We start from the raw sequence: 24,637 nt of genomic DNA on the forward strand, positions 1-24,637 counted from the left end.
CTTGCTTCTTCTACGATAGCCTCCGCTGATAGTTCGTTTACTATGCGCCTGGCATATTCCAGGTGCATCTGGAGTTCTAGCAGCTTCACAATCCTTGTATTCATTGTCTTGCTGTTAACAGGTCGACGATGGGCCCAATGACGATTTGTTTTTAATTTATACTGAAAGCGCGGACGTGAAGGAAAACATCCCCCTAAAACATAAAATTCATCTTACCTAGATCATGACCAAAAAACAACAACAACGCGCGGACCTAAAAGAAACACTCACTCACTTTTTTATGCTACCCATCACTATTGTAAAATTTTTTATAAATCACTTCAATAGACTATCCACATACCCAAATCAATCCAATCTAACCCCAAATATTCACCTCTAACAGCCAAAAAACAAACATCATTTTAATCTAATATCCACACCAACTTACTTTAGCTCTTACTAACACAAACACACCAACACATACCCTCACATTTTTAAAAGCAAGAGTTAGTGTTTATTTTCACACTACTCTACCTTCACACATTGGCAAATTGATGGTTATTTCTTTTCTAGAGTATTGGGTAGCCCTGAAAAGGGCTGTTTTTTTGTTTTGCTATGGCATTCTTTTTAGTTTCTAAGAATGCGATGTCCTCTGAGGATAGACTTTCTGGCGATAGGTCTGCTTCTTCGAAAAGAGAAGAAGAACTCTTTCGTGTCGATACGGCAATCGACAAAGCCTCTGTCAGCTTCAGGTTGTTGCTGCTGTTGCTGTTGCTGCTGCTGTTGCTGCTGTCTCTGAAGTCTGTACTTCTCTGTCCATTCTTCTTTTTCCCTGTTCATTTCTTCTCTGAAGAGCTCTTCTATCAGGTCTTCAGTGATTTTTAACATTCTCACATTCTCTATTTCTTCTGGCTTCGGTATCAGACTGTGTCTGACCCTATGCAAATTCACGTAGGCTTCGTTGAGTTTAGCTAGTTTGGAGCACATCTTCGTAGGAGGATTAGTCGACAATGGATGGTTAGACTGGGAACAACCCGGTTCTTAAAGTCAAAGCGCGGACGTGAAGGAAAACATCCCCCACACGGTTTTCTAGTCTCAACGTTTCAGTGAGTGTCATGAGAGGGATAGTAAGAAATGAAAGAGCATCAATTCAACATTCTTATAGCTAAACAAACCACAAAGGCATTTTTTTCAAAACACAACATTTTTTATTCAAAAATCACTTAACACTAAACAACAACAACTCTAACATTTTTTAACAATAATCCAACACTATAACATCAAACAATTTTTTTTCAAATCACAAACATTTTTTTCTCAAAAGACATCCTACTTTGAACAGGGCTGACAACGTTGTGAATGAAATTGTGATTTCCACTGTTGGAAATCATTAGGCCATTGATGGACACTACGTTTCCTAGCTTGAGACAAAAGATAAGCATAATGGTCACAGAACCATCGATCTACTTTCACATCGTTTCTAGCAGAAGAACGAGGATCAAAATGAGTCACTAAATGTTCTAAGGAATAGCCCAGGCTGCGATGATGCAGAAAATACACACAGTACTGTCCACACACCAAGGAATCTGTGCCTTGTAATTTCACGTTATTGAATCGGGTGGTTTGAGCATTTCTTCTCATAAAGTCGATGATATCGTCTTCCAAAGGGGGCAATCCGTACGAATCGAAATATTCCACACATCCTTCTTGAGGAAAGTAGACGGCTACCCAGTGGGTTCCTGGGAGATGACTGTCGTCCGTGTTGATCACGTAAGCTTGATGGTCTTTAGGTTTGCGATGAGGGAGTTCATCTTTAGCACAGACGACAGGATTCCAAGAAGCCGTATACGAACTGTGGTTCAAAAGGTAATAAAGTTCCCAGGTATCCATTGTTTTGTGTGGTTTTTTTCTACTTCTTCACAGGTAATAATAAGTCGTCAATTCGATCCTGACTTTTTGCTTGAAAATGTCTGACGAATAAACGGTTATTCGTTCTGTTTCCTCACTCTGATTCAGGAGAGCTTCGATACGATGGATCTCTTGAGTGGTTAATGGTGGACAAGAATGTTCACGCAAGTCTTTATACCACTGGTGCAACACGTCTTTGTCCGAGATGAGACTCCAAGCTTCGTCCAGATACTCGTCCAATTTTTCTTCTTGACTTAACATTAGGCATTTATCGTGTTGAATTTGACTAGGATGATCGTTTTGACATCCATAACAATTTTTCTTGATCAATTCCGTCATTTTTTCGGCCAAGTGTTTGGCAAAACAGGAGACTAAATGGGCTTCTTGTTCTGGCCATCTCGACTTCATCATGATTACTTCTTCTTCCAGGGTCTCCTCACATTCCATCTCCAAAGTTTCTCCACTAGGTAAAGAGGGATAACAGTCTTCCATGGTTTCTAGTAATCTAGAATGACTTCTCTCAAACTGTTGATTTCTATGGTATTGTCGAATTCTGCATACAGGATGACGTTCACTGTCTTGTCCAGTGGCTTTGCAAACTGAAGTTCCACACGAATCTGGCCGGATTTTATAGGGTGGAAATGTCCTTCGTCGCTGCCTTGGTCTGGAGTGAAATCGAAAGCCCACAAAGCATAGCCTCCTGCATAATCGTCGTACGTAATGCCGTGACTGGTATTGGTTCCTAACTGACCGGTGGCTTCGTACAGGGACAAGTACGATCTCAAGTAATTTTTGTTGGCAAAGTCAGGTTCGAAAGGTCGGGTACACAAGGTTTTGCCATCGCGACTGACTTCGATTTTCTTCACGTCGAAGTGTTGAAAGTTGAAAGGATTTTCTTCGAAGGTTCCGTTGAAGGCTGAATTCGAGACCATACCAAGGATTAAACGCTTGGGTAACTGTCCTTGGAACAGATGATCTTCGATCATGGAATGATGTCCAACGGGAATGGTGAAGGTTTTCACTTGCACGCGACGTATGGGATACTTGGCGGTCGTTCTGCTCAACGTTTGACTGGTGTCGTTACCTACTTTAGGTAACACTTCCACGCGTCGTACGTAGAGTTTGGCCTCTTCGATTTTGCTTTTAGGAACCTTAGCATTCTCAGCCAACAAATGGAAAGCGGTACTGCTACGATTCAGTCTCAAGCGGACATTGACTCCGTTCAGCAAATATTTCTCTTGCAACCACATGTCCAAATGCAAACGATCCATCAGTTCTAAACTCTTCTTATCTAAGATTTTGAGTTCTCTTTGCTCAAAGCCGCTATTGGTTCCATCTACAAGGTCGAACTTGCCCGCTTCGTCAGGTTCCCACAGCACACAAGCATTGAGATGGGTATCCTTGGCATCTATTCCGTACGTCAAGAGATTTTCCAGGTAGGCACGGTAAGGGTAAGTATCCATGCTGCTGCTGACCAGTTTGTTATTCAAGTACAAGTCCACTCCACTAAACAAGGAATGCATGAAATTGTTGACGGGAGCTATATTCTCAGTGTCATCTACTGCACCATCATCCTTATCTAGAACTTTGACTTTCAAGTACAAGTAAGTGCTATTCAGATCGATGTAATCTTCGGGCTGTCCTTTGATTTCAAACTCGATGGGAGCTGAGGCTGTCAATGAGGAGACGGGATGAAATTCCACCCATTGAGATTCTTGCATCGTCATCATGGTGGGGGGCATGGCAAACAGATCCAGTTCCGTCTTGGAACAAGCGCAAGACTCTCGGTGCATCATTTTTTCTCTGTGTCTCAATAATCGAAAACGTCTAAGTCTCGAACGGTTCTTCTTTTCTTAGCCTTTCTCGCTTGAAGTCTGGTGAAAGGGTGTTTTCTTCGTCGTCTCTTTCTGCCTTGTCCTTGCTGAATGCCTGACTCGGTAGCGTGCAGAACATTTATAGGTGTGTCTCGTTGGCCCAAAATGTCTTTGCCCGTTTGCAGCAAGACATTTTTGCCAGCCCTCATGAAGGCTTCTTTAGGGTTTTGTTTGTCGATGATGACATTTTGGAGAAATTCTTTGCCTTGCGTCAGTGCCGCATCTTTCAAGGCGTGCAATCCGCGTGTCACCATCGGTTTCAAGACTGGGGCCACCGAACGAAAGGCCGATTTTAACATGTCTCCTAAGCCGTGTCCTCGCTGTCGTGCAACCCCTCGGTACACTGGATACATGACTTACTTACGAGTCGTGAGAAAACCGTTTTCGAAAATGGAGTTTCACCGTGACTTTTCCTTTGGTGAATGGAATATTTTGTCCCAAATCTCCTTTTATAGTAATGTTGACCGTGTCCAAATACGACTTGCTGACAGGTAAATAGTGAGGATGGACAAATTCGCGGTGGACGTGGTAAGTGTTTCCACCTTCCTCGTCAGCGTTTGCGGCAGAATCCACTTTGAAAGGAATGACACGCAGTAACGGCACAGAGGTGTGTCCCACCACGTTGTACTCCACCACATCGGAGTACACGAACATCAAATTCAGTCCTTGGTTAAGTTCTACCGGGGTACGAAAATACTTGGCAAAAGAATCGTTGTCAGAAATGACTAGTAATTCGCCTTTTTGTTGTTCTACTTTCTTCCTCAGCTCCATGTCACCGCCCAACATGTCAAACAATTCAGGACAAAATAAGAAAGACATGATTTTGGGCCCCTCAGGAAATTTTATCAGGAAGCGACGAGCTGTTTTGTGGTACTCCAGGGTGACACTTTTTTTGACATGCTCTAAAGCTTTCAGAAACACACCATTAAACCTGGTGGCTATGGTGTTGACCAAATGTTGACCACTAAAATAATAGCCTGGGGGAATGAACAAGTGATAGGTGGTCCACTTTAGATTTGGTGTACGGGTTTTCTTGTCATATTTGCTATGGGTATCCATCCACTGTTGCATTTGCTCGTCATGAACTTCCACATCAAATTTATTTTGATTGGGAAGGACATTGAGGACTTGGGTCGGGTGAATCATTTCCACTAAAGCCACTTCCCAATGGGCTTCGTGGTCTAAGGGGATGGCTTGAGGTAATTTGGCCGTGTAACAGCACAACGTGTTATTGGGAAACACCTCCATGGAACTGTCACTGGGTAAGGTCAAGTAAAATTGGTTTTCGTGACTCATAATTCTAGAGTTCTGTGGCTGTCCGAGGGGATATTACTGGACGTCAGAGGCGTGTCTCCACCCAAAATGGGGTTCTGGTTGTGGTTGTGACTGACACTGGCACTGGACACAAGGTTCCCGGGGTTCCCGTTCGAGGAGAATTTCAGGGAGGGATTGGGAAGCAGGTAACCGATGCAACTGCTCAATAAAATGGTCCACAATTGTTTGTCTCCTTGTTGCAAACTCAAATTGGCAATGGCTGCCCCGATGACACAATACACCACGAAGATTTGGCAGAAAAAGACGATTTGCGTTTTAGGCACACGTTCTCCACACCACACCCACAAGGGTTGTTTTTGTAAATCTTGCACAGAAGAACTAGGGGAAGAAGGAGTGGTCGACGTAGCTGCGTCTGATGTGTGAAAGGGCATGATGGTCATTTCTTCTTTTTATAGTCGATGACTTGCGAAGCGTCGATCCAAGAATCGAAACTGGGTGGATATCCTTTCCAACGTACTTTGACTTCTTTGACACGTCGTTTGCCCACTTTACGGGTTCTGCGTTCGAGAATGCTTTCGATGTCGTACACGTCGTCTTCTTTTTTGGTCACACGTTGTAACTCGGGCAAATAAAACGTTCCTTTGAGCACTTCTCCGTTCATGTCTTCCAATTTATAGACGGCAGGATGACGGCCATGCACTCGTCCAGTGACGCGAAACAATTCGGTCGTCCAGTTAGGTAAGTAACCTTTGTCGAAAGTGCGTTTGGTTTTGCCAATGCGCACCCAATCTCCTACGGTCAACTCTCCACTTTTCTTGGGGACAGCCCTCGTCGGGGACGTACCAAACAGGCGCTCAAACACCAGCACTTCGTTGTCGGGAGTCACGTCTTGCGGGGCACGTCCGATGCTTCGATGGTAAGATTGGTTGTACGCTTGCACCAGGTGCGGTAAGATGTCGATGTACTTCAGAGTGTGGTGATGCGTAAAATATTTCCACATGCGTTCTTTCAAAGTGCGTTGAAAACGTTCCACGATGCTGGCTTTGGTTTCGGGATTCTCGGTGGTAAAAAAATGAATGTCACGTTTCTTTAATTCTTTTTGGAAAGCTTGGTTCAGAAATTCGGTGCCTTTGTCCGTTTGCCATCGAAGAGGGTGACGACCGCTTTGTTTCAACACTCGTTGCAGGGCTCGCACTAACTCGCTGCTGGATTTGGAAGTCAAGGGCACGACCCAGGCAAATTTGGAAAAGACGTCGATGACACAAAACAAATATTTGTAGCCGCGATTGTAGCTGGCCAAATGAGAGACATCGGCTAAATCGGCTTGCCATTGATGATCGATGCCTTCCACTCGGGTGCGACTTCTGGAAAACTTACGTCGAATGGGTTTGTGTAAAGTGTAGGTAGCTTGTTCTTGTAACCATCGTTGCACTTGAGGTAAACGGAGACTTTTCAGTCGAGTTTTGGCAGCACGATACAATTTTTGAACTCCTGCGTAACCTGCAGGATGCGAGGGATCGTAGTAAATGCTGGCTAAGACTTTTTCCATTTTTTTGTGTTTGTGTGTTAATAAGGCACCCACTCTTGGAAGAGGCTACTCTTTTTCTCTTGGGGTATTTTCTTGGATTGCAAGGCTTTGCGTGTGCGACCGGCAATAGGTGTCGAAGAGGAGGATGTCTGAGCAGGGGATATCGGTTCTTGTTTCACTTCTGTCTTCACTTTCTTTTTCTCTTGTGATGAAGAAGGGGTGGCCATCATCTTTTTAATCCATCCAATTCTGGAGGTAGGTGGTGTTGTTAACTTGCGTACTTTTTCTGGTGGAGTTTTGAAACCCTTCTTCTTCTTCTTCTTTTCCTTTTTCTTTCTTGACCACTGGTACCGGTACTGGTACTGGTACTGGTGATGGTGCTGGACTTTTCATCAAGGTCTTAAAATCTTTCAAAGTGGGTAGAGCTGTTTCGTCTAAAGCTTTCTGGTGAAAGAGTTGCAGTCGTTGCAAGAGTTGACCGTACTTTTGCGATTTTTCTGTTTCGGACAAATCTTGGCGATCCATCAAGGACTGCAATTCGTGTTGTAACTGGGACATCTCGCTCAAATTGGGATTGGGAGGTAAATGCGGGGTGCGTTGTTCTTGCCACCGATGGTATTCCATCCATCGTTTGTAAGGCACTAAAGCTAGTTTTCGTCCTTCCATGGGGTTGTCAGGGGTGAATTCTGAGATCTTGGGACTTTCGAGGGCCTTTTTATCTTGCTCCCACTAGTCCTCCCAACATGGTTCCCAAGACTCCTTTCAGTATGGGGCCTAACAAGAGGGGCAAAATGCCTCCACGTTGCACTAACATCTTCTTTTTTTGACGAATGGGAATTTTCTTTCGAACCATTTGGCGAAGAACGTGACGATGTTTGCCTAAGCATTGTTTCTGGTGTTTGGACAAAGGGATCGTGCCTTTCAAAACGTTCAAACAACATTCGCACACGGTATCGATGACCTCTTTGGAGGCCGTTTGAATGAGTTTTTTTCGTTGGGGTGGAGAAGCTTTGGACAGGACAGATAACATGTCCCCATGTTTGGCTAAACGTGGTGGCAGTCCTTTCCTTTTCTTTCCTTGGGGTTTTCTGGAGGGTGACATCTTTGAGTCTTCAGGAGCACCAAAAAACACTGATATCCTACTCGGTCACAGGCCTTTTTTATACTGGAACGCGTCGCCATTGATTGTCTTTACGTCGTATCAGTTTGAGGACAGGCATGACACGTCGTGCAGGGGTACGTAACGGACTAAATCGAGCCAGTTCTTGCTTGGACAAATCCAGTAAACTTTGTAACATGCCCGATCTTTCATGGACTTTGATTTTGGGAGAAGGTACTTTGTGAGCAGCAGCCACTGCCGCTAAATTGGAAGGTCCTGCCACTGGGGAAGTTCTTTTGGGGGTCATCAACGGAGAAGTTCTTGGTGTAATCAACGTCTCCAAGTACTCTTCAGTTCCTGGTGACATCAACGGAGAAGTGGACAAACGTGAGGCTGTCGGAGACGCTGTGGCAGGTCGTGGTTTGCGAGTGTAAGGCTGCGTCCTGGCCGAAGTGCCTCTCTTGCGACTAGTTCTCTTCTGTGGACTTTTCTTTTTCTGAGGACTTTTTCTCTGTTTCTTTTTCTGGGGGCTTCTTTTCTTTTTTCGGGGTGGTGTCTGGTAAGAGGAGGGTCCCGCCACTGGAGAAGTTATTCTTCTTGGGGACCTGGTCTTTTTCTTTTTCTTCTTGGGGCTTCGTTGGACTTTTGTCTTGGGGATAACTTTGGGGGCATTAGGATCCCATCTTAAGAGTGAGCGAATGATGACCCCTCCTAGAGTACCGCTCCCTCCAGGTTTCAAAATGATTTGTTTTTTGGTTTGAGTGTCGATGCGGGGATCGGCCAGTTGGACCAAAGCGACTTTGTTTCGATCGAAAAAGCGTTTGGTTTGATGAGGAATCTGAATGATTCCTTGGAGTAATTGACGTGCCGTCACCGTGAACCATCGTAAGACTTCTTTGAGACTAGCTTCTAAGACACGAGCTCGTGTTTGTGGATTTTTTTCTCGACTGATGCCATACAAGGCACGAATCAATTTGACGGGAAGATGCGACTGAAGGGACGTCATGTTCGCACTGAGAGTGAGACAGACGAAAAAGGGTCTGAGGTTTTTATAGATTTTTTGATGGGGAGTGAAATGAAGTCGAGGACGGAGACGTGTACAGGACAGGCCCTCCGTCTTGGCACCAGTGGTGAAACAAGTGGGTACGAAATTGCAAATCCTCAGGAGTCGTAGGTTTCAAATCGACGAGTAAATAGGCGTGTGGCGTTTGAGTGGCATCGTCGTACGCCTGAGTCAGCCAAGGCGTTCCTAACTGTTTGGCTAAGACTTGCACTTGCGATTTATCTCGAGGGCTTTTAAACAAGACCACGTAATGCGCATTGAGACTGATGGTACGATGGGCTTTACTTTGTTGAAACAAATTTTGGGTGATGTAAACGACACTGGCATTACGGTGATGCCCTTTGCGCGTGAACCACAATTTAATTTCTTCTTCGTCTTCTCCTAACATGTCGTCGAAAATGACCAAATGGGTTAGACGGGAGTCAGAGACGATGCCGTCGTCTTCTTTAGGAATGCCTTCCACAAACACGATGGAATCGCCTTGACTTTCTCGCAAGAGGTTGTACGCCGATTGCCACTCTTTGTAACACCACACGATCCGTTGAGGGGGTCGATCGATCAAATGATGTTTATGTTCGATCAAACGTTTGACGAATTCGGTTTTGACTGAACCGCTAGGTCCAGCAATGAGCATGTTAAAGGGATGGCGAAGATACAAAGCCTCCCAACTGGCACGATCTAAGTGTTTGTCGATGACTTTGACAGTAGAGGAAGAGGGAGCAGAGACAGCAGAGGTAGCCATGGTATGAGAAATGTCACTTGTGACACGAAAAACAAACAAGACAAGAGTTTATATACTTTTTCAGAACACGTTTATTGAATGTTTCAAATATGAACACGAAAGACAAAAATACATACAACCCAAATAGTGATGTACAGGAATATAAAACACAGCAAAGCGATCAAAGTGGAATATAAACAAGTGTCTGTACAACATGTTTTGGGTAACCAAGATGTCCTAGGGACAGTGTGTAATGTTCTTACAGTCTCTACATGAGGTATTGTCACACAAGTGTCCTCCCGGAATGACCTTTCAGGAATGTCCATGACAGTCCTGTCCTGAAGCGAGTGGTTGTTCTCGGTGACGGGTTCTTCTGGCACCATCACTAACACAGGTTGAAAAGTAACTTTTTTCCTTGAACAACTCTTGTGCATACTGGGCCACTTCTTGGGTCCAAGCCTCAAAACCCCCCTTTTTCCAGTCACGAACATCTGTCCAATGAGGGTGTAAGTCACAAGCTACACACACATCGTCATACACGTCTTGGGTAGCTAAAAGTTGACGAATCTTTTTTTCCTGTTGAGGTCGAGAAGTATCCAGATGAAACCGCAAGGCTTTGAGCAAAAGGAGTTTTTCGTGACCATTTAAGGCCATGGAGGTGGTAAGTACTGATCGTAAAGAGTCCACAAAGAATCGGCTGGTAAACGATATCCCAGAAAACAAGTCACTAAGACACACACCACTTGTCGTCCCAAATTGAATGGATACAGTTCTTGCAATAATCGATGGTAATGATCCACGGTTTGAATATGGTCATTGAGTTCCTTCCACGGAATCTGTTGGATTACATACGACATAAGTCGTGGCATAGCTGCCTGTTTTTATAGTCTCTTTGTTTCGAAAAGAATACACGTACTTTCTAGCCAGTGATCTTCGTTTTCCAGTGGGTAATGTAAATCTTGCATACTGTAACCGAAACGTCAGAGTTCGATTAGAAGTTTCCTCTTCCGCTAAGTAGATTCCACGTAAAATATGTTGGTAATCCTTTACCTCGTCTTCCTCAATGGGTTGCTCTAGGTGAATCTCGAAGTAACCAAAATGATCAACACGTGAATCATCGGGGGCCTGGAAGTATTGAACAAGGTCTGACCACTGAAACAATTTCTGACGAATCAGTTCTCTTATACCCTTCAGGTACCAGTGGTTAAAGATCTGGTGACGTAACGGATGCAATTGTTCTTTACGTTTCACTTGTATTTTGACCAGCTCTCGGTAAATGCGTTCTCTCAACTCCACAGGCAAAGCACGAATGTTCTCTTGTAAAGTATCCATGAATAGGTCATACTAAATTCTCTTTGGTCTGACACAAGAAATGTACTCTTTGCACAAACATGGTTTTACTTCAGTGTCGAATTTAAATCGTTGAGTCACTAATCTACACATTACAATTCGTTCAGAAGTTTCCTCTTTCACCAAGTTGACATTGCGTTCAAGATGTTGGTAATTCGTTAACTCTTCCTCTGGAATTCGATGCAGTACGTTTACAATGATGTAGGTAGAATCGTCCATAACAAACCAATCCTTTTGAAAACTAGAGGATCGTTGATCAATGTCTGTCCGATGGAACACTTTCAATTGAATCAATCCTTGTATAGCCTTCAGGTACCAGTGGTTCAAACACCGGTGACGTAACGGATGCAATTGTTCTTTACGTTTCACTTGTATTTTGACCAGTTCTCGATAAATGCGTTCTCTCAACTCCACGGGCAAAGCACAAATGTTCTCTTGTAAAGTATCCATGAACAGATTATTATGGTAAGAAGTTACTTCAATGTCTCGGTCCCACTAAGGGTAAGTAATGACAATTCGGTGACCATCGAGCATGTTCTACGTAGGCCGAATCTTGCGGTTCCCAGTGGTGAAGTGACACACCGCAACTGAAGCACTTGACTTTATCTCCTTCGCCCAAGTAGAAAAATCCGGCTCTGGCTAATTCTTCGGGGGTCGGTCCTCCCAGATACTTAGGCCATTTTCCTTTGAACGATTGAAGACGATTTTCAAAGTCGCAGTATTCCGACAAACGCACAGGGAACGAATATTCGTCTTTCACAGGTTCGTTTCGATGAGGGTTGAGTGACATGGGTAGGAGTTTGCTCAGGGCTGGATGACATCCGTAGGGGGGTAGACGTGAAGGTGAACATTCCCCTTTAAAACGAAACCCAGTAAAATGTCCAAGAGGACGAGCAGCATCGCTTTCGCATCCCACAGGTTTGACACGCACAGCATCACTTTCCATGATAGGGGTAGGGGCACTAAAGTTCCCATGATGCTTTACGGCATCGCTCAGGTCACAAGGTACAGCATCGTATCCATCGCAAGGCTCACAATCGCACTCGTCTGCAAACTCCGTTACGCAATTACAATGGTAACCACATGGACAATCGCAGTTTCCTTCCGGACATTTTCCGTCGCAATGCATGGGTCTTATCCATCCAATATTAGTCACACTAGAGGAAGATACAACTTTTTTACAATCCCCAAACTGGAACGATGCCTCTTTCAAAGTATTCATCTTGTTCGCTCGGTCTTGGTAGTCACAATGAACTATCGATCTTGCCTAGGGTTCCTTTTTTATATACAGACCAATACCGACGTGACCGTACGGTAAGGTGAAATGATTGGGAAGTCGAACTCGCTTCTGGTATACAATTTGATAGACTTTTTCCAAGGGTCGACTGACGATGTGGTGAGTGGGTAAACGTACAATCTTGTTCGGTTGATAGGTGGTCACTTTAAAGTTTCCATCCTCTCCCGATTGCAAGGCTTCTTTCAATAGCCCAAAGTTGACCACACGACTGGTACGATAATTCAGAGTCAGTCCTTTCACTTTGCACGTCGTGTGCACTTCTCCTTGTTTGTCACGGTATTCGTAGCCGTAATTTTTGGGACCGCCACTGACGAAACTTAGAATCTTGTCGTCGGGATGCTCGTCTGTCCAGGCTCCTAAACGGTCTCCTTCGATGTCAGGGTGATGTTGAATCGGGTGATGGATGTAAATGCAACTGTCCGTGTCAAAGTACAGGACGCGTTCCCCTAACAGTTCTAAAGCTTCGTACAATTTTAAGCGAGCATGGGCTGTCACGTAAGCCGCAATGATGACATTTCCAAAAGGGTCGTCTTGTACAAAGTCCAGATCTTCTTCGTAATTGACCAAGATCAAATCCTCTCGAACGACGTCCACGTGTTTCATGTATTTGGTTTTGTCGTGAATCATCTGGAAGTAGCGGGAAGGTTGTGTCAAATATTCCGTCTTGGGTAAACACGGTCGTTGTGCCATTTTACCCCACAAGCAATTTAACATCACTTTGGCAAACGATCGCCTGCCTTTGTTTTTCTCGATGTGGTCTAAAGTGATGCCTTCTTGTTCGTAGTATTTCTCTTTGAATTTTATTTGGTCTTCGGGAGTGTGACACCAGGAAGGATAGCCGCTGGCTTCTTGCTTCAGTTTCAAAAAGGCATCCACGTAGTCGGCGAAAATGCCTTTCTGAGTAGGGTCACCCTTGCGGTATTGTTGTGTCTTGGGAAAGTGACAAATTTCGTACACTTCTAACAGTTGGTATCCCATGTCCAGAGCTTTGAACAATTCTACGCTGACCCAGGTTCCCGTCAAGGCCCGTTCTTCCTGGGTGTGCTGACAAGGTTGGTCTTGGTTGCACGTTTCGGCACAAGTACGGCACAAGGGAAACATCAGTTTGACTTGACAATGGTGAGGTAAGACGGGATGGTATAGGTTCGTGGGAGGCAAAACTTTGCACTTGATCAAGCCTTCGTATTGTCGAATGTTTTTCAGGTCGATGTGTTCCGTCAGCAATTGCGGGTGCCCTACAGGAAAGCGACAATATTTGCACACGTAGGGATACAGCGAACACACGTCCAAGTATTTGATTTCTTCTCCTTTCTCTTCCTCGGCTTGGTACAGCAAACAGGTGGCATTGGTCCTTCCTCCGTACAAACTATCCCTCGGGTTCAGCGGGTCCATGAACTGGTAACTTTCCACGAGGCGTTTAAACTCGGGATCGGTTTTCATACGGTGATCGTACTCGTGTTCCCACATTTCCACCACTTGGTATCCTTGCTGTTCTAACTTTAGGCGCCGCTGACAAGTGTCCTGGTACAAGTCTTCCATGGTTCGTTGCAAAAACTGATTTTTAGTGCCACGGTCAGGGTAACAGACGGGACATCCGTGAAATAAGCAACCGTTAAACTCGTACACGATCTTGGGGTTTTCTAAGTCCCAACCATCGACCGAATACGTTCCGATGGTCTTTTCGCCTCCTCCGTTGCGGGCATGCTGAATCCACTTGTCTTCCTTGTCGCACAAGTAATGTAACCAACGTAGGGCTTTGACCGAGTATTGACGTTTGACAAAGTGGGTCGTTTGAGGACTGATGACAGCCACGGTGTTTTCAGGCACGAATCGTTGTCGATACACTAAGGAACACGCTTTGGCAATGGTGCAAGCTTCTTTCAAAGGATCGACCCCTCCGTGTTCCATGAACAGTTCTCGAAATTTTCCACAGCAACGCCGTAAAATGTCCACGTCGGAACGACAATACTTTAACATTTCTTCCTGAAAGTCGAAGGGGTCAGAGGCGTGAGCCTGATACCAAGCGTAGAAAGCTTCTCGTTGTTCGGTACGCATGTTGTTGGGGTCGTAATAGTGAGCCTCAGGCAAATGGGGTAGAACGGCGTGTTGATTGGCTTCCGTATTGAAAAAGTGTGGAAAGTACCCTTTAGCCATTTCTGTCATTCCAAACGTTTTAGGCATTCGGCTCAAAGGCATGGCCAAGTAGCTCATCGAATCTTTAAACTGTACTTGTCCCACTTGCATGAAAATGATTTTGGCTCCGTTCAAAGTCACTTTAGGACGTTCGGTGCCATGTTCCGTATAGTACCTCAAAAGAAACTGTCCATCGTATCCGGAGAAATTGTGAGCCATCACTGTGGCATGACGATGACAATCTCCGTAAAGTTCGATGTCCTCTTGGCTCCACGTCTTGTCGATGGGGTCTAAGACCCATTGGGCAAAATCGGCTAACGTGTTTGGTCCCCGAAAGATTTTTTCACGCCCTCCAGGAATCTTGCTGCAGTGAGGGCAATGACTGAAGATAGGTTCTTGAATGCACTTCTCGCACGCTCGATGAGCCACGCAGAAATTAGGAATGTGAATACCGGTCTCTTGCATGCATTCGAAATCGAAAAAGATCAAATTGCCTTTCTTCTTGTGACTGTCCTCTTTCTCTGGTGGGGGTTGGTATTTTTGCACGTAACATTGGTGTTCCAAGTCCACGATGTGGTGACAAATGTGACATTTCTTTTTTCCTGAACATACGTGTGCCTTGGTACTATTGGTACGTATGCCTTGTCCACACGTAGGGCACAATCTCAGGAGTTGACAAGCACATTTCTGCTGTGAACCTTGCGTCTTCAGATGTTGTTGGTAACAAGTAGGGCTAACAAACGTGCGCAGACAAGTCGAACAAGGCACTGGTTCTTCGCTCAGACAGGGTAAAGAGGCCAAACATCCTGAGCATTTCGATCCACAATGCTTGTGTTGCTCTCGATTATTATAACCATGGTCACATTTCTCACAGTAATAACTGTATCCCAGGAATCCGGTGATACTGGTAATCGTATCGAAATGGTCATCGTGATGATAAACATGAATGTATTTTCCGTCCTTAAAATGTTGGCCTCGAAACAACAGAGGCCCGCGCATTTCTTGAGGGTGCACTTTTAAGGTGTAGCGTGGAGCTAGGGCATCTTGCAATTTTTGCATCTCAGGAATGCCACAGGGTGTGTCTTTGGACAGGCCGGCTTGTTGCAACAGGAGTTCTGCTTCGTTTCGTTGTTTGGCTAGATGGGAACGTTGAATAGTGTTCCAGGTTCTTTTCCATTCTACCGTGTCGTTCTTGTCGGCATAGGTTCGTCCCACCACGATGGCACGGGCTAAACACATCTGGTCATGAGAGTTGTTAATTCGGACGAGACTCTTTTTGGTGTTGCGAAGGTCGTCCACCAATAACATCTTTTTGCGTCCAGTTCCTTGAGGAGGAGATACGTGGGTCATGTCCAGTGTGGCTTTTCCATCGGTGATGTCAAACTGGTCATTAGATTGTTGCACGTGTTGAATCTTGTCCATGACTTTGGAAGCGGTCAATTCTGCAGGGGTGCTAAACTCGATCCAAACAGGGGATTTCAAACCGTCGTGTTGTATGGAAAGTCTCAAGCGATCGTCTTCTTTGGGTTGACATTGCTGCTTGAGTGCAGTGAGCAAAGAATCCCACACCTCAGTGATGAACACTTCTGCTTTCTCTAACGGCACTTCAGCCTTGAAATCTTTAAACTTCACTGTGTATTTGTAAGCCGTGGTTCTAAATTTTCTAGAGGAGCGCTTTTCCGTCTCTCGAATGGAATAGTACTTTTCAGGGTTGACTAAGGGTAGTGAACTTGGTTTAGAGGGTTCTGATTCTGGTTCACTCATGTCCTCTTCAAAATCACTGGCATGAATTTGTGCCAAGATTTCAGCCCTGGTTCGAGGCGATAGATCACGTTTCTGCCTCTTACTTTCTTCTTCTTTCTTCTCGAATGAATTAGATCGTTTCATCTTCAAAGTAAAAAGTCAAATGACTCAAGTTCAAACACCATGAGCTTCTTTATAGTCATAGCAGACCAGCGTATATAAAAGGGTGCGTGTCTTGTCCTTTCACTATTCATTTCACTCTCAGGCCGAGTACAACGATGGAAGAGACTAACCAGATGGAACGTTTCGTCAGAGCTTTGCGAGGGGTCATTAGAAAATTCTCTTCAGACCAGCCTACGGACTACTCTCCTTCCTTTCGAGATAAAAGTCAAGATACTTGCTATATCTGTCAGAAGAAAGGGCATTGGTCTTCAGAGTGTCCAGACCGTCAAACAAGAACAAAAACAGGGACTAAAAAAGACAAAAGTCAAGATACCTGTTATTATTGTAAAGAAAAAGGACATTGGTCTCCAGATTGCCCAAAAAAGAAACAAGAGGAGTCAGAAGAAAAGAGGGATTCTTCAGAAGAAGAGAGGGATTCTTCGAAAGAAGAGAGGGATTCTTCTGAGGAAGAAGAGGAAGAAAAAAGACAATTGTATTTACAAGAGGTAAAGAAACAGGAGAAGAAGAAAAGAAGAAGAGAAGAAAATGAGGAAAAGACGGTGAAGAAATTCAAAAAACAGAGAGACTAAACAAGGAGAAAGAAGAAGTCAATGAACTTTTAATTAAAGTGTTGTGTTGTGAATTGTGAATTGGATTGTAAAAAAATGGAGAAAAGAATAAATTAATGATATAAGGTAAGTGTCTTTGAGTTGTGATTTTAAAATAAGAAGCTACACTCACGCACTCATACACAGACACGTACTATAAGGGTAAAATGGGTGGTTTTTTTCTTTTTGAGTTATTGGCAAATTGAAATTGTATTTCTTTTCGAGAAATGTGGGTGGCCCTGAAAAGGGCCTTTTTTGGTGCAGGGGTGAGTTTAAGCAATCAACTTTAACTGCCTTATGCCTTTGCCACGGCCAAGGCCTACTTCTGGACTGCGTAATGTTGATGATGATTGAGTTGAAATCACTAAGGGTGGTACGGTAGGCTTAGTCACAGGGTTGACGTGTTTAGCTCGGGAAGGTCGTATTCTCTTTGGTCGTGATAAAGAAGTCTGATACATTTGTTTCAGACTTCTTAACTCCGCTAAAATGTCCAACAGTACCGTGACCGTTTGATTTTCACCCTCTTGTTTCTTTGCTGCTACTTCTTCTTGCTGTTGCTGCTGTTGTTTTTTTCTTACCTCTTCTTCTTGTTGCTGTTGCTGTAGGAGAAAAGCTTGTTCCGCTTCCTTTTGTCGTTGTATAAATTTCTCCAATTCTTCTTTCTGTCTCTGTCTAAAATTCTCCACTTGCGGTAATGAAGAAGGTAACGCAGGTTCCGGAACAAATTCTTGCGAAGAGAGAAAATCCACAAAATCCCAATTCACCTCTTCTGAAAGTAAGTCCGGGTTCCCTTGGGCAGTCTCCCCTGCTGGTGCACCCCAATGGATCGTTTTCTGAGTTTCCGTCATGTTGAATCACTGTCGCATAGATTGACTGCACACAAGCGCTAGCAAATCTATATTGACTACGTGACGTCACAGACTGCTCTCTTCGGATTGGATGCGACTGGCTGAATTTTGTAACGCGTGTTCGGATTGGTGAATGAACTCAATTCGTTTCAATCCTACCTCTGCCTATAAATAAGCGCCGTTCACTGCATTGATTCACCTGTTTCTCAAAGCCTCAAGATGTGGACAGACGTTGAATCTTCAACCCTTGTGTCAACAATGATGTTCAGGACGGACATGCTCATGTATGTCCGATCCAAGTGGACCGTTGTCCACAGGACCAACAGCAGCCTGTGGTTAAGAAGAATCTATATAGAGAGACAAGGTTGCCTCAAGAGGACTCTGATGTATGGCCCTGCTGTAAGACGAAGTTTGAGGAAAAGAAGATGTCGCAAATGCCCTTTATGTTAAGGGTATATTAACATAAACCAAAGGCCCTTTTCAGGGCCAGCCATATTTCTCGAAAAGAGATAGTCTTTGAATTGCCTACCCCTTTTTTACAAAAAAAAAAAATCCCATGTTCCATTCCCCTTGTCCCTAAACAAGCCCAAACTCTATTCCCCATGTTCAATTCCCCTTGTACGTAGAGTGACCCACGATTTATAGCCATGTTAAATTCCCCTTGTACGTAGAGTGACCCACGATTTATAGCCATGTTAAATTCCCCTTGTACGTAGAGTGACCCACGATTTATCGCCATGTTAAATTCCCCTTGTACGTAGAGTGACCCACGATTTATCCCCATGTTAATTCCCCTTGTACGTAATCTGACCCACGATTTTTCGCCATGTTAAATTTCCATTGTACGTAATCTAACCCAGGGGGGGTCTGTAATGCTAATTCCCATTATACGTAAAGTGCCCCCATTCACTACTCATGTTTCCCACACTAAATTTCCTGGCTTTAATATCGCCACATCGAAAATTTTAATCAGTCTAAGCTTTTCTGCAAGAGAAAACAAGTGTAAAAAGGCCCTGCGAATAAATTTGGGAGAAATTCTCTCGTAAACTGTGGTCCAAGAGGACTGTTGTCGAGGAAAACCGACGAACAAATTTGGCTGTAGAAACGAGGAACTCTGAAAGCTCAAAGTTATCTGTGACAATTCCATGTAATTTGTGATGCCCATATATAATGCATTGCTGAATTTATTTCCTTATATTTGCATGAATATATTTGCTACTTTCGTATATTAATTTGCTTTATGATATTTACATGAATCTATTTGTTACATTCGTATATTAATTTGCTTTATGAAGTATAACTGTGTTGAGTTTATGCATAGGAAGTCGTACATTAATCTTTAGATAAGTTTGACGAATTGTATGAATTTGTCATCTTGTTTGCATAAGAATTAGGTTCTAAGAATTTCATGCATTACATTAGTTAATATGAGTTACTAGAATCCGTGTGAATTCACCGAATTTAGATTTCACGTATGATTAAGATTGAGTGTGTATTGACTGAAATGACGAAGTAATCCATGTAATGTATCATATTCATTCACTTGTGTAAACTGAGGCTGGCTCTGAACAGTTATGCCTCGTGTGGTGTTATTGTGTGGTGTTAATGCGTGAGGATTTAGCCATTAAACTAACTAGGGTCATTGTAGGACATGTGGAGCCGACCGATAACCTTATCATCTGTTTAGCACCGATAGTAAGATCTGATAACGAGACGGGGGATAATGCAAGCCCCTGTTATCATAAACAACAGAAAATTTAGGTTGTCTCTATTTATATTTTTTTTAAATGGAGAAATTAGTTCCTGTGACATATTAACTCTGAGACGTATTCTGAGACGTATCCTGTGAGGTATTATCTCTGAGACGTATAGTGAGACGTATTATCCGAGATCCAGGTATCTGTGAATCTACGTGCTACGCACAGAGTGAGGACCGAAAGAGGCAAGACCGAGGGAGATTGAAGGGACAGCTACAATGGAAGTGGAGTGAACGGAGAAGCAGGTTATGCAATTGTAAAAGGCATTGACTTCGATTGTTCACTCGATCATATGATAAACTAAATCTATCAGTAAAACAGATCGGCTACTTTATTTAAATATATTTGTGTTCTTTGTAATTCGGTGAAAGTTTTATTTCGAGAAGCAGAGTATATTCCTGATGTAATGAATTCTCATAACTGTTTTATGTAATTGGTTAAATTGTTGTTTACTTGTATGAGGGCTCGTGTTGGTCTGTTCTATATCTCTGCTCAGATCTCTATCTATTCCACATATAAGTTTCACCACTTATATTTATATTTACTAGAACCTGGCAATAATATCGAGGGTGGTCAACTTCTAGATCACGAGAACCAAATTAAGCGGACACCTTGAAAGAAGGTACAATCCGCCAACCCACAAACCTCTTGCAAGAAGAGGGGACTTTGTGTAAGGTTTCTACAAAGTGGACCGGTGGGTACGCTTACAGATCTATTAAATTTTACCCACTGCTCTCTCCTTCCACCTCTTGTAATTATCATGTATTTACAAACTGTATGCATTGACACATGCCTTAACGTAACACATTTTATCTCTTGGTACTCTTGGGACAATAACTGTTAAGGAGATGACCATCGAAAGTATTTTTTTTTAAAGTTTATAACAGCAGTAAGACTTGCTGAACCGAGATCACAATCGTTTGCGAAAATTATTGATGCATGCAAGCAGGTAAACAATGGTATATAGTGCATACAGTTGTGTCCAACGTGTCCCTTTATTTTATACAGCTTGATGACGCAAACGAGAAAGAAATGTCCGTAAAAACCTAGAAGACTATTTGAATATACCTTAATGAGAATGTTCCATTAACGCAGTCTGTATGCATAAAACAGAAATAATAATAATAATAATAATAATAATAATAATAATAATAATAATAAGAATATTTAATTCCTAAAATACTCGTTCAAAAATGAAACGTTTATTGCATCATACGCAAACTTTAATTAAAAATCACCCCTTACCCAATTAAATGTATTTAGCTTACAATCGCTTATATCTTCATTTCTCTACAGTGGTTTCATCCGAATAGCTTATATGCTCACTTCATTAAAGCCAACATAGATTCTACGTGATCCTAAAGGACCTCTTTCCATTTTACCCTCCATAGGATGAGATTAACAGCTTTATATGTCGATTTAAAAAAAATAATCATATTTTCTTCAAACATTTCTTTATTACAGATTACATAAAGAAAGCCATAAGGGAATGAGAATGGAATTTCAAAGTCACTGTTTGAAAAACCGTTTACTTGCCCTTCAGTGTAACATCGCAATAAAATCATTGAACGATATAATACCGAAAATGATATTATCGTTATATTGGCAGACTTATGTATCTTTATTGTCAGGTTGAAGAAGTAAATCAAGTGTAAAGTTTGCAAGATGATGTTTCAACAAGTTGCACAAATTAATTTTCTAGCTCGCACAAAGTTGCACAGACATGATGACCAATCGCATTCGATCATAATAATTTGTTTTCGAGTATTTCTCTCGTAAGTCAATGTCACATTCATCGTCAACAAATTTATCATTAGCTGTAAAGAAAATGCACTGTATATATTTCATTATTTTCCCCCAATATTTCATGCGAAATGCATGTAAATACAAAAAGGGTGTTTAATTTAAGGGTATCAAATGCTCACAATAGTTCTCTTTTTAAAAATGTTTCAGCTATTACATTTGTAACTTCATATCTATAGACACTATTTAATTCCATTCCAGTACACTTGCTTTTTTCACTTTCACTCCAGAGAGTTTTCGAAGAATAGAAAACAGCAGAGATCATATGGAAAAACTTGTTTCTATTTTATCTTTCATGCATTAATATATATCTTGCATTGAATAATTTATCTCTTTAATCACTTATCTAATATTATAAAGATGAATCTTCTATATAACCCCAATTATGGAGATTGACTGTGCTTGTTGATAAATCCTTACATTGATAGATCACGTGTTGATAAAATGCATACATTGATCATATCCCTTGACAAATGATGCCATGGTCTTTTATTATTGATAAACTATGATTTGGTCGTATCTATTGAGGAACGATGCCATTTTGTTACATTCGTTGATAAAATTTTGTACACCTGAGGTTTTAGTTTAAATTGAGAGAGATGGAAACGTGAGATACGGTGACAGAGATTCAAATATCGCCATTTTCTTGAAACATATAAACATCCCACACTTTGGTTATGTTTATTCCGCAGAATCAACTCCGGCCGGTCTCAATTCCACCCGGTCTCATCCTGTTCCACAGTTCGTCAATCGGCTTAATTTGTCTTGTAAAGTTTTGTAACAGCGTGAAACATTGCAGACGTTCATAATGTCACGAGTACGGTGACGTCATTTATCAAGTTATTGGGCGTAGACATGTTTCAGAGGCGTAACGGTTTTTTAATATGGACAAACTGTACCATGCTATACTGTACAATACTATATCGGCCTTTTTGGCATGCATAATCAACAGCATAGCTGGATACCAAGAAAACTTTGTATCGCGGTATTTTTTAATCTGCAGAAATATCAATGGTCAGTTGCGTATTATAGACGAATGTGCTCTGTATAGGTTAACTGTTGTATAAGTTGTAATGTAAAAGTGTATCTAATGTTACTATAGCTGACACCCTGTGTAAGACATTGTGCTGACATTAGAGAGCTTGCTGAAGAAAAAGCAGGAAGTGTTTAAACTGAAGTCTACACTTGACAAGCTACAATATTGATCTAATAGGCAGGGAAACTTTGAGTGGGATGCAAACAGCCGGGCAAGATATTTATCAGAAAGGGCTAGTAAACATAAAACGCACTAATTCAACAAACAAGAAAGTATTTAATGGACTAGAAAACTACATAAAGTTCAAACAAAAAACAACTACTGTCCTAAAATTAGTTAGATGCGTCACAGTATTACAAAGGAATTTATATACATTGGCATACAGTAGTAAATAACTAAATTGACATTCTTTATTTGAATCTGTGGTTTTCCAAAACTAGGATTTAGCCCCAATATCTTACACAACAACCACCGCGTTGTGATACGTGACACGGGTTAAACACGTGATTAATGGATTATAACTATAATCATATTTGTAATATTCAAAATTAATTTGTGACAAATGCACCTGTTTTGTTTGCGGTTAATGTCATTATATTCGTAACAAGATTACTGAGGAATTTCTGTATACTCTATACCGATTGAAGCAACCTAAATACAGTGAAAAAGTAACGTGTTACGTAACACTGGACAAATACCGCGATACAAGACCGCGTGGTAGAATGAATATATTATTATGATTCATCATACCAGCTCTTTTGCCCATATGTTTCAACATTAATCACTCAAGCGAAATAGGCTGCATTAGCAAAATGTCTGTTGTTATATATAGTGATTTATATTGCTTGCTTGTTGTTTTTTCCCCATTATTAAGGGTTGAGATGTTGCTTACATGACTTTGAGTTCAAGGCCTAACCATGTTTACGAGCTTATAAGTTTCTAGAAATGTTTACGAGCTTATAATGTTCTAGAAAGAAAAAAACGTGTTTAGAACTTAGTGGACTTTGCCATCCCAAACTTGGGTTTTCCAGAGCAGTCTATTGTGATATATATATATATATATATATATATATATATATATATATATATATATATATATATATATATATATATATATATATATATATATATATATATATATATATATATATATATATATATATATATATATATAAAGGATTTGATAATAAATAGTTTATACATGTTTAATATCATTCTTTGTGACTCTACGATCAGTGTTTATAGTTATGTTCAGATATAATTTGAGAGGAATACATTTTTTAATTTATTCATTGGAATTACAAAGTGTTCATTTACTAGTAGTGAAGTGGGTCACCCTAGCCTCAATGGGAATTTAACATGGGGAAAAATCATGGGTCACTCTAGCCTCAAGGGGAATTTAACATGGGGAAAAGTCTTGGGTCACTCTAGCCTCAAGGGGAATTTAACATGGGAAAAAGTCTTGGGCCACTCTAGCCTCAAGGGGAATTTGACATTGAGCGACAAGGGAAAATGGAACAGGGTCGGGACCCTATTTTAATAAGGTCCCGACCTGATGGGTCTATGGAAATGGAACATAGGAAAATTAAAACAGGGAGGGGTGTCTATTTTTTTTAAACAAAGCAAAATAAAAAAGGGGTAGGCAATTGAAAGTCTATCTCTTTTCGAGAAATGTGGGTGGCCCTGAAAAGGGCCTTTGGTTTTATGTTAATATGCCCTTAACAGAAAGGGCATCTGCAACATCTTCTTCGTCTTAGGCTTTGTCTAATGGTAGGTCCATAAACTAAAACTCTTTTCAGGCATCTTTGCCTCTCCACGTAAATCCTACGTATCCATAGGCTCGTGTCGGTCCTATGGACAACTGTCCACTCGGATCGGACATACATCGGAATGTCCGTCCTGAACATCATCGTTGACACAAGCGTTGAAGAGTGCACATCGGTTCACATGTTGAGGCGCCGAGAACAGGTGAATCAATGCAGTGAACTGCACTTATTTATAGGAAGAGGAAGGATTGAAACGGATTGAGTTCGTTGACCAATCCAAACACGCGTTACAAAATTCAGTCAGCCCACGTCCAATCCGAAGACAGCAGTCTGTGACGTCACTTACTCTATATAAATTCGCTAGCGCCTGTGTGCAGTCAATCTATGCGACAGTTTTTTCAACATGACGGAAACTCAGAAAACGATAAATTGGGGTGCACCGACGATAGAGACTACCCAAGGGAACCCGGACTTACTTTCAGAAGAGGTGAATTGGGATTTTGTGGATTTTCTTACCTCGCAAGAATTTGTTCCGGAACCTTCGTCACCTTCTTCATTACCGCACGTGGAGAATTTTAGACAGAGACAGAAAGAAGAATTGGAGAAATTTATACAACAGCAAAAGAAAGCGGAACAAGCTTTTCTCCTACAGCAAGAAGAAGAGGTAAGAAAAAAACAAGAAGAAGA

The sequence above is a fragment of the Sinohyriopsis cumingii genome, chromosome 19 (genome assembly GCF_028554795.1).
Source record: "Sinohyriopsis cumingii isolate HCF-2022 chromosome 19, ASM2855479v2, whole genome shotgun sequence".
In the NCBI taxonomy this organism is placed as follows: domain Eukaryota; kingdom Metazoa; phylum Mollusca; class Bivalvia; order Unionida; family Unionidae; genus Sinohyriopsis; species Sinohyriopsis cumingii.